The following is a 17449-nucleotide window of genomic DNA, read 5'->3' as shown; positions in this document are numbered from 1 at the left end:
TTGTCACACTGTTGCATATGGTATCACATAGGTTTACCTAAAACTGATGTAACGTAGGAGGAAAGCAGCAGGGGAGGTTTTTTACAATCTCATGGCCAAATGCCAGTAGACATTTGAATGAGCTCCAAGGCCATCCCCTCTGTCCAAGTAAACCAGTCCCTCGCACATGGAGATCCCCTGTCAACAGCTGCCCGCTGGGCCAATAATTAAGCAAAAGATAAATGAGACAGAACAAAACGTAAAAAAGTTTGACGCGACATATGGCGTGTGAGCTGTAGATCCAGCCGGTTAAACCTGGCGAGCCGGCAGCTCTGAAGAATCGCGTCTTAAGTCATCAGTAAGCAAACAGTAACATTTTCGCTTTGAGTTCATGATGCAACGTCTGCTCATGTGCCAACAGCAGTCAGTCAGCAGATTTACTTTTCTTTGGAGATTCCAGTTGTTGAAGTTCCCAGCCTGTCTTTCTGTTTTGAAGGCAGTGTAGTCCTAGTTATTGCAGAATGTTTGTGTACTTTTTCTTTCTTCCTGTTTCTCTCTCTCTTTCTATCACCTAACATGTTGCGTGACTCTAAAGCTTGGTGACCATAAAGTTCAAAACCACAGAACTAAATTGGCACCTGAATATGCCAACCTGAAAATGAGTACAGTTTCAGGACATAAAATCAACCTAGAATGCGACGTCACATTTTTTAATGTCAGCTATCTCAACAGTTAACACTAAAGATAAGCGACCATAAAGTTTAAAACGACCAGTCTCAATTGGCAACTGAATATACTGTTTTGAATATTACTACATTTTTATGATGCAAGGAGTATACAGCCCTTTAGCAGGTTGTCACTTTCTGCAGCTGCTGAGCTTAAGATAACTGGATCACGACAGCTGAAACCCTATACGCACTGATTGCATCAGCCTGAGAAGCAGAAGCATAATGGCTACTCCTGTTTTGTGCCTCAGAAAGCCTTGCAGCTGTACGTTAGTGAGAGTAAATGTTTCGACCTATTACATCACCAACCTCACCAGTAAAATAGCCAGTTTTGTCATTTCATTTGAGGCTGTGTACAGTACGCTACAGTAAACTCACCTTTAAAGTCTGGCTGTACCGGTGATTTGATATTTGATTACAGTTGTAAATTTCCTTTAAAAATTCTGCTCTCAGCTGTCAACAGATCCGCATAGTGATAAATATGTTAATACGTTTCTGTCTTCCCACTCTGATTATATTGATGACCCTGGTGGCCAGGTTCATGTCATCGATTTGCATGCTATTTGTGGTGAAGTAACCGTAGATAGAGGAACCATAGACAAGGTCTGTGTTTCTATGAGAGCTGTTTTCCAGGCCCATCACTTTATGCAGTAAACAAAAAGAACCAGGGTGGAAAACGTTGACATTAATTGCGGTTGTATTATATGTAGTCCGTATATGTTCACTCTTCTCCTTTTGATTGAATGGAAATATGTGTTCTACCTTCATGTAACCTTAATTGCCTTTCTGGAATTGAAAGCCACCCACAAGTACCTGACTGTGATAGACGTAACAAGGTGCTGGTGAAAGTGACACTTTCAGGCTGATCTAAGGCTTTGTCTTATAATACGTAACAATAGGATTTTGTAAAAGGGAACTGGTTTCTCATCAGTGGAAAATGATGAGAAACTGCCCTGAGCCTTGGATGCGTAACACGCATGCTGTGAGGTTTAGATAGTGGTAGGTTGTAAAGAGAGATTCTCTTAATTTTATTATTGCAATTGAATTTTCAGTAGATAACACTCTATTTGAACCCTGCATTGACATTACATTACAATTGTAACCCTGTGTTGACATTACAATGAACATGTAATTGTAGATGTCATATTCTGTCATAAGTTGTTATGACAGGCTTTATTCAGTAATGTAACAGTATCATGTTGCCATTACTGTTAATTGTCATGAGAGATGTCATTATGTTTGATGTCATGACAGCTTATGTCACATAATCATTACTGTGTCCTCTTGGTAACTGTTATGACATCACAACTGTGCTGGCATGGCAGCATATGACGCCTGCCATCAGTGGTGGATTTAGTGATTCTGGGGCTCTTCACTGTGAAATTAGTTGACTTTAAAAAAAAATCATGCAACGTATTGCTTTAAAAAATTAAATAAAGTTACGATAACACTTTATTTGGAGTGGTCCTTTGTAGATGATTAATAAACTCTGAACAAATTATCAGTACCACATCAACAACATATCAGTGAAGTAGCAGTAGAGAAGCATCTGAATACATTGAAGTAAATATCTTGAAGACGTTCTATTGATACATTACTTACATTAAATAGCTGTGTTGTTTATATGTTACGCAAAACCTAACCTTACCCAACCTTACCAAAATCTAACCATAACCCTGGCCCTAATCCTGACCCTAACCTTATCCTGAACCTAAAACCTGATCCTAACCCTCATATGTTTTTAACATATTACTGGGAGTCTGTTAAGTGTTTGTTTAATCCAAAAGGACCACTCAAAATAAAGCGTCACCAAAGTTACTTAACAGGTTCCACCTTAAAAAACTTTGTATAGTTATAGATACTTTCTAATTTTCAGTGATCCTCACTTCTGTAGCAAGTAAGGTAACTCAATCAGCCTTATAACCCTCAATGGTTTTAGTTGAGCTGACAGTCCTCTACTTTTTCAAGTTCTGCTTACTGTTGAATTAGTTAAGCAGGCTTGAATCAAATATGCTTCCTTCTGTAGTGTATTAGCTTCATTCAAACAAAAAAAAACATTATTTCAAAATTATAGAGTTTCATACAGTAAAAAATAAATGGCTTAGATATGCCACAAAGCACCTTATCCTCCTGGGTCGTGGGGGGTGCTGGAGCCTATCCCTGGATGGAAGGCAGGAAACACCTTGGACAGGTTGCCAGTCCATCTCAGGGAAGACACACAGACATACACAGTCACTCACATTTTCACACATAGGTCAGTTTAGTATCTCCAACTGGCCTGACTTCATGTCTGTGGGAGGAAACCCACACAGACAGAGAACATGCTCCATACAGAAAGAACCCTAGTCGCCTGGCTGGGGAATGGAACCCCATTCTTGCTGTGAGACAACAGTGCCACCATGCCGCCCACAAAGAGAATTATATTCATAAATTAGAAAAAGAAGAGTTAATTAACAGAATCCAGCAAAACCACTAAGAAGGCTGGGAAGCTGTTTGGACAAAAGACTCTTCAGTCTATAAGACTTACACAAGTGATCTGAATAAATGTATAAAGATTTTAAAGAAAATGTGTTACTAGATTTGCATTAGTAATTTTCACAAATAAGTAAAGTTAGCGCAACTATTATGTTTTACAGCATAGGCAAAAGACAGGAATGGGGCCTCCTAGATGCACATTTCTAAATTATTTGAGGCTCTGGGGTGCCACACTGCAAACACATTAATGTAAATCTAGTTGATATATCTAATATTTCTCATTTTGAGATGATTGCAAAAATACTATAAGATTATTTAACTTTTTTCTAGACATTGTCAACTTAAGTAATTTTATTAAATCAAATTCTCATGATATTGGCAGATCATTTGCTGGTTTTTTAAAAAATAAGCTTAAAACAGGCTAAATTATCTGCCATTCTAGGCACATAATTGGTAAAGAGTAAAGTATAAATAATGAGTAATGAGGTAATTGTTTTAAAGGAAGTAATAAGTAACACAATCCCATTACATTTTGAGAGGAGTAATTAGTAACTTTAACAAATTTCTGTTTTTGAGTAATTACCCCAACACTGGAGCTATCTAAACAAACATTAAGACTAGCATTATGTACAGTCTGCTGAGCCTGTGCAGGGCTCTGTTCTGACAGAAGCAAAACTATTATAGCAGCAAACTTTTTGCCTCCTACCGTCTTTGTGTGTTTCTCTGCTGCAGTGGAATATCGTTTTTTGATTTTCCCGCTGAACACAAAGAAAACCTCCTCTTCATGATGCAGATTTTTGCTTAATTGCCTTATTCGTACCAGTCATTACACAGTTGTGTTGTTATGTGACAACATGGAATAGTCCATTATAATCACGACTGGAGAGTAATGCTGCACTGAAACTGCTGAAAAGAATCACTATCATCACAAATAATAGCCATTTTTAAAATGTGTATATATTTCTCTGTAGGTTATTTAATATCAGTACACACGGTATATCTCATTTGTGTTTTCATGGGGCCCTTGGCTTATGAGGGCCTAAGTGGCTGCCTACCTTTCTGTAGTGAAAAGAGCAGTCTCCCATGACAGGTTTATGGCATGGTTGTGTCAATGTTATGTAACAGGGCAGCACAGTGTTAGTGAATTTGCTGTGTAATTTAAATCATGCATAGTCAGTCATCTTTCTCTATTACACATTGAGTTGTGCACATTGGCTACTGTGTGTTACCTGATCTGTCAGTCACAGCATACAAAAATAATAATACCATCTGGGCATAATTGGAATTGAATTAAGTTGCTCAGTAATTGGTATATGAGCTATGGGTAAGGCCCTCTTAGAAGCCTGGCCCACTTGATCTGGAAAGCCTGTGTGTCAAAACTCTGTATAGTATTTTGGGAGAGTCCTTAAATCACTTATGTGAATAACCCTGGCAGCTCCAAAATGTCGACAAAGAAGGACATGTCTCGTTTTGTTTTCACTCAACTATCACAGCTGTTACCAACACAAAAAAGATTTCTAGCTGTTAATTCATTTAAGGTATTTACAGAAAATAAATTGCAACTATGGAATGGGAAAACAGTTTCATTTAGAGAAACCATGCATGAACGTGAAATAGCATTAGTTGCCTAAATCTTAAGTGTCTATGGCCATGGACAAATAATCATTTTAATCTGACACTGAGTTTATTTTCCTATTACGTCATTCTCAACAAATGTAGTGTGGCCAACATGTAGTAAAGCTGTACACACAACCAAAGTATTCATGACCATGAGAGACTAAAGTCAGAACATAAACATACAGAACAGAAACCATGAGCACGTTACAAAAAGAGACATGAAAACAGAAGAGGCTGCTGCTAAAAGAAGGCCACTAACAGGAAGAGGTGAAGGAAAGTAGCACATGAAGAGGAAGGTTTTAGAGCCATGAGAGTGAACGATCTGGCATACTGGGGGAAAGGCTAGTGTAAGCGACTGTTAGCGCTTTTGTGCCAGATAACCTGAATGTGTGTGTGAGGGCCAGGTTTTAAAGGATAGATAGGTATTTGTATGGGTATGAAAATTAAGACACAGTGTGCACAGTGGAAGCCATGTGTCAACAATGCCCAGAACCGCTGCTGACTTCTCTGTGCCCAAATTTATCTGAAATGGATGTATGCACAGTAAAAATGTGTGCTGTGGTCTGATTAGTTAACTTTTCAGATTGTTTATGAAAATAGTGGACATTATGTTCTCCAGGCCAAATTTAAAATGGACTGTCCAGATTGTTACCAGTGTAGTTCAAAAGCCAGGGTTTGTCACATACTGGGCGTGTATTAGTGCTGATGGCAGAAGTAACTTGCACATGTGTGAAGGCACTATTAATGAAATATACATACACATTTTAGAGTAACGTGCTGCCTTCTAGAAGTCATCTTTTTCACGGACATCCATATTTCAACATGACAGCGTCAAGTCACATTTGTGGCTGAGAATGTAGGTGCTAGACAGGCCAGCCTGCAATCCAGACCTGTCTCACACTGAAAACGTGGCACATTGTGAATGTCTGTGTCTGAGGTAGAGTTGCTTTACATGGTATGAATCTCAGTAGAATAGTGCCATAGAGAGGCTAATGATCTTTATAGTTGTCAAAATAAAGAAAATTGATGCTGATTATCAATAAACAATGGACTGAAATACTCAAGCTATACTATAACTATGGGGGAAAGAGTCAATACATAAGCTAAAAAGTTCTGTTTCTGTTCTGTTCCGTTTCAACTTTTGACAGAGAAGGAAATTTAAACTGTTTTCCACCTGTTTTCAGCACATGAGTAACATCACTAACTTAGATGACGTTAGTTGACATTATCTTAGCAGTTTACCACAGCTTCTGAACAATAGTTGGCTTGCTGTTTTTTTGGTAAAACACACAGGATTACAAACTTCTCAGACATGTTCCATCCACTTAAAATTTCACAGGAAGTGTACTGAATTTAAGAGACCTCCTAAGTCATGTTCCCACAGTGTCATTCTTAACAAAAGTAGTGATGAGTAGATTGTGGCCAACATGTAGTAAGGAACAGAACAGAAACTAAGTGCACATTATACGTCTAAAACATTGCCATACTCTACTATAATCATGTGTGGAAACGTTTTTCAGTTTAAATTACGCAATTACACAATATTATGACTGTGCGAATTCACTACAGACACAGCATTTCCCATAGTGCCCCTCAACTCTCTGTTGGAAACTAACACTTTTAGTCTGAAACTCAAATGGCTCCCTACTTCTTATGTAGTGCACACTGTAGTTAATGAAATAATGGCTTCTACACCCAAATAGCACATTATATGTCCAAAAGAAAGCCATTTATATTCAGCTACAAGCTATATGACTCCCTTTACAACATTAAGTGCACTATTGGGATGTAGAAGCCATATTTTCATGACTAACGCAGTGCACTATACAGGGAGTAGGGAGCCATTTGGGATTCTCCATTAGTTTCCATGAAATTAGACTGTGCAGCAGCTGTTTTTCAATCTAGTAGTACAGGGACATGGACATATGCAAACAAGTCAACCACAGAGGAACCACAGCAGTGTTATGTTAAGACTAACCAATTGTGTGCTTACATAGCCTACCAAAAATATATTAGACTGCTAAATCAAAGGCATTAGTTAAGTTAGCAACTACTATTATGTAATGTAATTCAGTTTAATACAACAAAAAACATTTTGTTCATTCATCAGAAAAAAGCTCTGCTGGACCACAGGCATCTCCCCAGCCTCCCTTATGCTACTCTTGGAGCTCTACATACCCCTCAATATGCTTCACCCTCTCCCTCCTGTTTACATTCCCCTATGATCAGAGCCTCTGTTAACCGCCAGCAGGGGCATGTAAAAGAGTGCTTTGACCAGTCAAAATGGGCCAGTGCACCAAATATCGCCATCACTTTTTTGTTGACCCTGTGAGTCATAGTTTAACATACATTGCTTAGTTGAAAAATACATGCCAGGCTCTCTCTTTGGTTCTCCTTCACAGCTCAATCTGGTGCACATGTGTGATGTCAGCCTTCATCAAGAGTGTTGTCTAATTGATTGTAAGATTTTTTGCTAGTTTTCAAGTTGTTTTGTCCTGTTCTGTCCTAACAAAATGATTGTCATATGTTCCTGCTTGATTATTCAAGTCATCAGAAAGCAGTCTGCTGGTCACAGTATATATATATATATATATATATATATGTGTGTGTGTGTGTGTGTGTGTGTGTGGCATGGCACTGACATTGCATGCCAAGTCAGTTGAACTGTGAAGTCAATTAAACATTAAACATTCATTGAAACAGTGAAGTTTCAGCCCTGCTAGATCTGTCCTGGTCAATTGAAACTGCTATTATCGTGAAATGGAAGCATCTAGGAGCAACAACTCAAAGTGATAAACCATGGAAACTCACAGAGCAAGGGCTGGAGTATCAATTGTTTGTTTCCAACATTGTGGCAGTTTGGGGAAGGCCCTTTCCTGTTCCTGAGTCCTGATCTCATCTTCTCTGAATACCTTTGGGATAAATTGGAATGTCCAGTGCGTAGCCTCACAAATGCTCTGACTGAATGGACTCAATTCTACACACACATATTTCCTTCATATACTGTTTGTTGATACATTTGTACTTGATATATGAGTTGTTAGGACTCATAGTTCAAAGTAAATCAAACTCATGACTCCAGGATTCATGCCATTTTCAGAATGTTTTGCCAATAAGAAGAAATTTGTTTACCACAATAAGGTTAAATGTAACTAAACAGAATGGCTTTTAAATAAGAATACACAACATATGGGAAACCAAACTTAGAGTAGATGCAAGGCTACACAAAGAGGGACTGAAACACAGGCTAGATATAAGCAGACCTAATGAGGAACACCTGGGTGAAGGGCGGAGGAATGGATGGCACAGGTGTGAGTCCTAATGGGAAGGCAGGAAAAGGGTGGAGACATGGAACCAAAACCACAACAAAGGCACATGGCTATGACAGAAGGCCTGAAACAGGCACAAGCAGGGGTCCTTGGGAGAATCTGTGACAAAAAAATGGTAACATGGTATAGTTATATTGCTGAATGTTTATGGCACTGTTATGTTAATGTTATGTAGCAGGGCTCAAGTAAAGGGTTACCATCTTTTTTAACAACACCGTTATGCCTGACAGTGAGGGCTGTATTAGGCATTGTGGGTCCCTGGGGTAAATCTTGAGGCCACTATGCAACCACTGGCAATACACATGCATACATATAACCATTTAACATTGGTTAGCATCAGAATAAAACAACCTGTAACACTATTGAGGGGAGGTGTTAAAGGGAGGTTACATGACACCAACCTAGATCTATTGTGACAACTGATATAATTCTACATAAATGTTTAAAAAAGCCTTATTTTAAGGCTTATTTTAAGTTTTCATAAATGCTGCTTTCAGATTTAATATGAGATGTTTACTGACACTAGGTTGGGAGACATTTCCAGAAAATGACATAGCACATTATGACAACTGCCGTTGTAGCTCAGTGTATTTTTGATCTGTCAGAGTGATGTAATGGTGATTATGTGACATAGCTTGCCAAACGAGTCTGGTTGCAAAATTGAATGTGAGTGAGCACTGCTGAAAACATGCTTTGACACTTTGTGGTCACATTAAAATAGAAACCCACTGTACAGTGGTTACATTGTAAAGGTTTTGATAATGATTTCAAAAGACAACCCTAACCCGTACCCAGGATGAATCCATGACACTGGGTTATGGGCCTAGATTGAATTTGTAATATCCATTACCAGCAGGTAGGCCTAACTGTACATTGGCCTACTCTGCGCTGGTGTCCAGATGGTGGAGGAGTCCTTTACTGTATTTGAATGAGGATTTGAATGAAGAACTCTTTTCAGTGAGCTTCTAAATGTTCACTCAACTTGCAAAGATGAAAAAAAAAAATACATTTACATCTCCATGTCTCTGTTCTGTAATCTCTGTGTATTGACTATCTTTGTATATGGGCATCAGCACTCATTCAAGTTTCTGCCAGGGTCTTAGCTCAAGGTTATCATTTGGAATGTAGCCGATTTACACCAGCATAGGGATACATTTCCGAGTAGACAACAAAGCACTCTGCATAATAACATCTGCTAAAAGGTGTAAAATGTTAAAAGGGGGAAATGAAATAAAGTTAAAGAGATAAATTTAATACATATAAACTGTGGCACAGGGTGCCCTGTGTATTAGAAGATTACAAAGTAGATTTTTCTTTAAGTTATGAATGTCTTTAAGTTAGACACGTTATCCTTAAGGATAAAAACATACGACCACCACTTCCCTGGTTTCATGTAAATCTAATCTTTGACTTTTGTGGTCAGTAATAGATTCCATTGTGTCACTGTTGGTGCTTTCAGTGTCCTTGGGTAGCTATGATATCTTGTCGCTGATTCACTGTAGACTTGGTCATGTTTTCAAGTGACAAACTTGGTTTTGAAAATAAATAGGCTCATCCTGCTGACAGTTTCAGAGCTAATTAGATCTAATTATCAAATAAGGAAGTGAGGAAAATGCTGTAGTAGTGGCCAACATCATCCTCTGTCACCTCCCAACATCCTGTCAACATCTAAATATATTCACTTCAGTTATTAAGTCACTTACTCATTTCCTTATTTCATTATTTTCTACTAGGTCTGTCATTTATACTTGCATCATTTCAAGGTTTCTTTCCCTGCCATGCCATCATCTTTCTTTTGTCACAAATGTGCCCTCACAGTGGATCTTATTGCTCAGTGCTTGTGATATCTGACACATTGATATTGCATCTAGACACTTGTCTTTTTTTGCAGCACGCTGCTAATTCCTCGTCTACTGAATCTGACAGTTTTCACTGCTGATTAGATTTTGGCAAAACCTCCGTAGTTTTGTTCAAAAAGCAGTCTTGTGGACTACACTATCATTTAAAAGTTTGGAATCACTTTTTTCAGCAATATTAAACCAATTTGTTGAAGATGATATTATGATGCCACTATTCTACAAATAAAGGTTTCAATATTAGGTACTAAATAATTTTAGGAAGCTGTAAAAAAGGAAGAATGATGAACAGAACTGTAGACAGAGGTGGGTAGTAACTAGTTACAATTACTCAAGTAAAATGTCAGTAATATACTTATGGATTTGTTCTCTCCTGAGTTTTTTCAAATTATACTACTTTTACTTCTACTACTGTGTAATAGTAAGTAAAGGAATCTGATTTTCACTCAGTTACATTAATATTTAGTCACTAATTCCTTTGTTGTGTTTAATTTTATTGTTTTGTTGTTGACATCGTCTGTACTGCTTTGAGATTGGTCACGTCTTTGACTTTGGAGCTTTAGCGTTTTCTTTTCAGCCAAAAGAATCCCAAAAAGAGAATACAACTTGAACACTTAATAGAACAATAGAACACTTCTTATGCTGATACTGAGTACTAGAACTACTGTTCTATAAGATACTCAGTATTTAAGTAGTTTTTGACTACATTTGGACTTTTACACAAGTTGTGCTTTGGAAAGGTACCTTTACTTAAGTCATTATTTTCCCCAAACATTAATACTTACTGGAGTATGGGATCAGGCCACTCTACCCAGCCCTGGCTGAAGGTGATTCCATAATAATTGTGTTAAGCTGCATAACATAGAGAATGAAGAAGTCATGAAATGACCATCCATTCTGCCTAGTCAAAACCACCATTAAGTACAGGTTACTTATTTTTCAGCATCAGAAAAAAAAGCAGGAGACATATGACCACTGTCAGGAGAACTTTACAGGAGGTGTAAAACAATATTCCTAACTTTCTGATTCTAAATAAATACTAATGATTTCTTGTATAACTATGTTTTATCACCTGTCTGTAAAGCACTTTGAGCTGCCACCGGCATGAAAAGTGCTATATAAATTATTATTATTATTATTATTAATGTAATTTAATGTAACAATATTATTTTTAGACCATTTCTATTGGTCTATTTGTCCTGATTTTTTTTCACAGTGTAAATGGCAACAAGCATTTTCAAATTACCTCACCAACAAGAGAAAATTACACAGAAGCCTTTACAATCAAATGTCATATCACTTTCTCATCTGCTTCTCATAAGTACTGTTCATCTGATGGTGAGAGTTTTGGTGGTCCATCAGATCTTGCACAGTTGTTAGGAGTTTCATTTTCTCTAGAACTCTCTAGATCATTATTTGTACTTCAGTTTCTGAAACTTTTTTATTACTTTATTAAAACTTATTTTTTTGGGTAGTTTTTTTGTGTGAAAGTGTGATTAAAAGGGAACGTCAGTAATTCCTTTTGGGAAACTTTTGTTGGAAGGACACAGCTATAACTCACTGGTTTAAAGATCGGAGAGATGGAAAAGTAAAAATAGTGAACAAATCATATACATTGGATATAAAACTTAGTTGTTGAGGCTTCTGTGTAATGTTCAGTTAAATATTTGTGTCCTTCTTTTTTCTGATACTGAAAAGTGCTTCATGGCCATTTTGACTGAGCCGGACTTATGCACAGTACTGCATAGACCAACCGTGCTGCTGGAGTTTTTAGACACCTCAGTGTCACTGCTGGAATGAGTATAGTCCACCAACTAAAATACATCCTGTGGGCAGCATCCTGTGACCACTGATGAAGACAAGATGACTAACCCCAACTAACCCCAACCCAAAGGTGTAATAGAGTGGACATTGAATGGACACAGGGTCATTCAAACAAAAGAATAAAGTCTAAAGTCAAATAAAATGTGTTTTCAACAACAACATTGTACCAATCTGAAGAATAATCCATGTATAAATATACATAGATAAATAAAAGGATAGAAAGAGAGAGAGAGAATAGAAGAACATGCTTCAAACATCCTGTGAGTAACTCAGTTTCAGGTTTCAGAAAAGAACTTATTATGCGTCATATTCACAATGGCTGAGTAGGCCTCCTCTAGTATCTAACACACCTACATGGTTGCCTAAAATCCCATGCTGAAAAGGTGTGTGTATACATTTGGCTCACACCTCCGGTTACAGTCACATAAACATGGTAAGTGAGGTGCCTTGAAAGGCGGCACGAGGGAAGTTCAGAGGTTAACCTTTAAAAAAAGGAAGGTGAGGAGGATTTGAGGTTATATTAATGTGGTTAACTAGCAATACGGGCTGGTAAATGTTAGGATTCCTCACCACCCTCATTGCCTCCTCTCCGTCTAGGCTTTTCTCTCTGTCTGCGGCACGACTCTCCACAGAGGTGTGCACTTTAGCCTACACGTAACGCTTTCGCAGCGTCTTTCCGTTCCAGTCTTAGCGACGCTTTGGGGTGTAAAACCATCCCTGCTTCCTTCCTTTCTGAGCTAGTCCTCCATTACCTCCTTTACAGGGGATTTTAGCTGCACGGCTTACACCATAGCGTTTCCACCCCCTCAAACATCTGTAAATGCTGGCAAAAGTCTCTCCACACATACGTGTAGGCTTTTCTTTAGTCAACAGGCATGGGTGCTGTTCTCGGGATTAGTGTGAGGATACTTGAAAGCTCTATCTTTCCAAACCCTAAATGAAGACGGCAGACAGCCTTTTATTACTCTGAAAGGTCTGTAAATTGTTACAAGGTTCCCATTTTTCCTGTCTTACTTGCTCCCATTATATGTATTAAATCCTTTAAACCATTGCCACAAGCTTTAATATGTGATGTCTTAAAAATAAAGGTTGCTAAATGTTTTTTGGCTTGTACACATAGTTCTGTCATTTTTAAAAGAGTTGTTCTGACTCACACATCTTATTTACAAAAAAATTATTTGCACCGATTGAAATGTTCTTCAGGGAACCTATATGTGGTTCTTCTATGACATTGCTCCAAAGAACCCTTTTTGGCACCTCTATTTTTAATAGTACAACATGTCTGGTCATTCTACGTGACCAGTTACCAGCAGATGTTGGTTGTAGAGAAAAAAAAAATCCATTTGCCTCTTTCTGTTCATGAGCTTGAGGTTCTATATAAAGTCTTTTCATAATTTGTTCAGTTGCTACCTAATCCGAAGACAGGCAACTGTGTACCTCAGGCTTTTATAGATAAGTTCAGGGGGGTCTGTAAACTGTCTGCAATTAAAAGATATATTTTTTAAAGAACCATTATGCTGAGTTGATATATGAGCATGAAAAACCTTTACAAAGATTACAGAAGCACCACATAATGTAAATGTTCTACAGCAACTATAAGTTCTTTATTTTGAATCGTACATCTAAGCCATTGACTATTTTTGTGAGTAGAAATCAGTAAAAAAGGACTTAAGAAGTTTGAGAACTCTTGCTTAAACCAAATGTAATGCATTTTGATGGGTACGTGCTCTCTGGGAGAAATGAGAAGAGTGATATAGGACTGTCCAGTACCAAAGGATGCGGAACCCTTTCGCAAGTAAGTTCTGGCAATGTCCAATGTTCTTTTAGCTCATGTCTAGTTCTATAATGTTATTGTTATACAATGTAGGCAACATGTCATCTGCAGAACACAATCTGTTCAGGCAGCCAGAATTAACATGCGATTTATTGTGACGGTCCACAGGGCCATTTCATAAAGCCTGCAAAGGGGATAATACAGGCTTTCTGCAAACTTCCAGAAAGTCTGTATTAGACTTGCAGCCTTGCAGACATGCTGGTATTAGGCACTGAAGACAAGAGAACGGGATGCTAATGTGTGGCCATGAGTTAGTAAGGCAACAAGATAGATAATGTAAGGTAAGGTAGAACAAGATAAATAAGTCATGGCAAAGACTTACCTATATCATTCCCATGCCTTAAGTTGTGACCATGCATTAGCATTCCCCTTCCCATGTCTTAGTAAGTCATGGCCGGGAATGTCACCAGCTGGGCTCTGTACAAAGAGAAGCATTTCCACAGTGATACGAGTGAAAAAAAAAAATCAGAGTGTGTTGTAACTGCTTCTAAAACACTATTGGCCTAAACACTCAGCCAGTAGGCTTAATGACAAGTTGAACTTAAAATTGATTAACACAGACACAAATGAATGAGCAGAACTAAAGCTGATTGCTGTATCAGCGTAAAAAAATGGACATTCTAATGTCATGTTTGAATCTCATTGGTGGGATTGTACAATCTATGGACTGGCCACAGCAAATCCCACTGGTGTGACCATACTATCTAGGGACTGGCCACAGCAAATTCCACTGGTGGGACCATACTATCTAGGGACTGGCCACAGCAAATCCCACTGGTGGCACCGTACTTGCCAAAGGGGGAAGGTAACCAGCCTTTATGAAACAGTTAATGCACAGCCTGGTGGCAGTATGCAACCCCAGGCAGGGGTGTTGTATTTCCTGTGTACTTGCATACAGAAACCACTCTCTCACAGGAAATCACAGGGGAGCACAAACAAAACCAACAAACAAATTTCAACAGCTAAAGGTCAGGCTCAAGCACAGTAATTGAGCATCACGCTGACACATTATGAAATACTCTGATCCCACACACTCATTTGCTGAGGTAGGCAAACTACATTTTTTTTTTTACTCTTTGACTGTTGTTTCTGTTTCTGTTCCCTTAAATATGGGTCAAGTCGCTATCCAGTTAATTTCAGTATTGTTGAGACAGACTGTCCCTTTATGTATGTGGACACAGCTCTTGTCTCAAATGGTAGACACAACTGGTAGACAAAAAACAATTTTTGAGGGGGAAAAAAACTGAAAAGTGCTAGTTCCTCTTGCAGCCAGTCCCCACATCAGGAATGTTCTAACTCTAAAGGGAAGTCTTATCCAAAAATAGCTAAATAAAGATGTCTCTCATGATCTACCTGAAAATTGCAGAAGTTGAAGTGTTTTTGTTCTTTAAACGCCAGTCACTGGAGGAAAACCATGTGATATGCTGGGCTATGTTTAAACGGCTTATGAATCTCATGCTTATTACTGCCTCCTTTTGCCTTGGCCTATATGCACGCAAGAGCAGCATGGATACTTCTGAACTGAGATAAAAATATTATACTAAAGGCAGAGTTGTGCAGAATAAAGAAGTCATGGCTGTATACCGAATACACTATTGTAACTGTATTCAGTAATGTATTCCATTACAATATATGAATACAGTACATTTGGAATACATTCAGAATGCATATTGATAAGGCAGATGGGAAAAATGTTTTATTTAATCCACATTGTTCCTCATTGTTACTGGTTGGAAGTTGTGTTCATGTAATTCTTCTGTTAATATGTTTCATGATAATTTCACTGCTTCAGTCCACTGCGAGGAGCAAGCTGTGTAGAAGTGCTTTTCTGATGTGAGACAAAACCTGCTCTTCTCAACTGCAACGCTACTTGATCCAAGGTAAAAAATGTAAAGTATCTAGCTAATGCATGTCATTTAAAATCAGCTAGATTTTAATGATTAAACTGCTGTGACATGTCACACTCATTTACACTAACAAATACTTAATTTCAAATAGGTTACTTAGTAGTATTGGAATCAACATCGGCAAGTACTAAAAAACAAACAGTCATATTCTGTCTGAAAATAATGGTATCGATGCATCCCTAGCAGCAGCCTAAACTCTTGCGGCTTAACACTAGATGTTGGAACAATTCTGTGAGGATTTGATTGCGTTCAGCCACAAGAGCATTAGTAAGGTCAGGTACTAATGTTGGTTGATCAGTTCTGGACCTCAAACTCCACTCTAGCTCATCCCAAAGGTATTGGAATGGAGCTCCATCACTCCAGAGAACTCAGTTCCACTGAACCACAGCCAAATTCTAGGGGGCTTTATACCCCTCTAACCCACACTTGGCACTGGGAATGTTGACTTTCGGCTCGCGCATGGCTGCTCCAGATAATCTCATTCTATTGGCATTGCATTTCTATGGAGATTATACAAGCTGAGTGTGCAATAAATCACCTGTGTCAGCAATGGATGCACTTTAAAGTACCTGAATTTACTAATTAAAAGTTTGTTAAATGTCTGGATACTTTTGGACATATAGTGTACTGGTGACAAGTTTTGAGCTAGCTTGGATAGGACTGGACTACTCTTGTACTAGTGCTAGAACAATCATGAATAACAATCAAATTCAAAGCAGGGATGACTGAATAAAAATGTCTATATCAAGAGAGCCCAAACTTGATCCTGAAGCCTCTCTGAACCCTTTCTGCAGGGTGGTAGATTTCAAGACCTATGTTACATTTAATTTGTGTTGGTGCTCTTTTTGACTGATGAGGGAAATTCAAAATTATGATTCATCCACCTACAAAGCAACCATGACCAATTACTGTGGTTAGAGTGTGGTATGATTTGTATTTTGGAAAGCATGAATAAGTCAATATCTTGGTTAGAGTCACTACATCTGGATCATAGACTGACATTTATCACACTCCAACTATTGTGGTTTCTCAAATACTAGGGATCATTTTAAACTGTTTAAAGCCACAATATTAATCTCATTATTTCAACAGTAATTTTTTGTTCACCTATTATTGTTTTTTTCTTAAGACTAACTAGTTTAATGATTATCAATATTGTATTAACCTAATATGTCTAATATGACTGACTATTTTCTATAAATGACTAAGTTCTCAATATCTCTGTCTTGTGTCTTGCTCTGAAACTAAAGAGGAAGTTTAGAGTTTAGCTAACTTCAGCTTATTCACTTTAATGATGCACTTAAATTGTTGATTATTATGTACTGTACAGCAATAAAAGCAGCTGAAGGCTAAAGGAGCAACTTTGTATATAACAGTTGTTTAGTTAACCAGCTGTACTTTGTTGAACATGAGACGAATGATAGAGGCATGGAAGCTGGTTTAGATGATGCTCACTGCCCTGTAGTGCCATCCTGTGGTACGTATTAGTAAGTGAATAAAAATGGGCCACTTTAGTGGAAGTAATTTCACACAGGACTAGCATTACATAGAAAAGTATGTTACATTTAATTGTTCTGGCATGTCATCCCCTTGGAATTATACAGTTCTATCTGGGATCTTGCACTCCAAATAGCAAAACTGATATGTGGAACACGATAGACACGCTAAATGTATTCTAAATGTACAATATCAAAATCCTATCAAATTTGTAAATTGGTCTTATTGGAACAGGTCAAATGCAGATAGAACCTTCAAATGTTTAGAACTCACTTTCTGCTTGGAGTTATAAGGTTCAGAAAGTTACATTTATTACTTTCTATGACATTTTTATAACATTTATTTTTATTATTTCTTTATTTTTTAATGACATTTATTTCTTCATTTATTTAGGACAAATCATCTT

Source organism: Colossoma macropomum, unplaced genomic scaffold (genome assembly GCF_904425465.1).
Source record: "Colossoma macropomum unplaced genomic scaffold, Colossoma_macropomum, whole genome shotgun sequence".
In the NCBI taxonomy this organism is placed as follows: domain Eukaryota; kingdom Metazoa; phylum Chordata; class Actinopteri; order Characiformes; family Serrasalmidae; genus Colossoma; species Colossoma macropomum.
Note: the sequence above shows the minus strand (reverse complement) of the source record.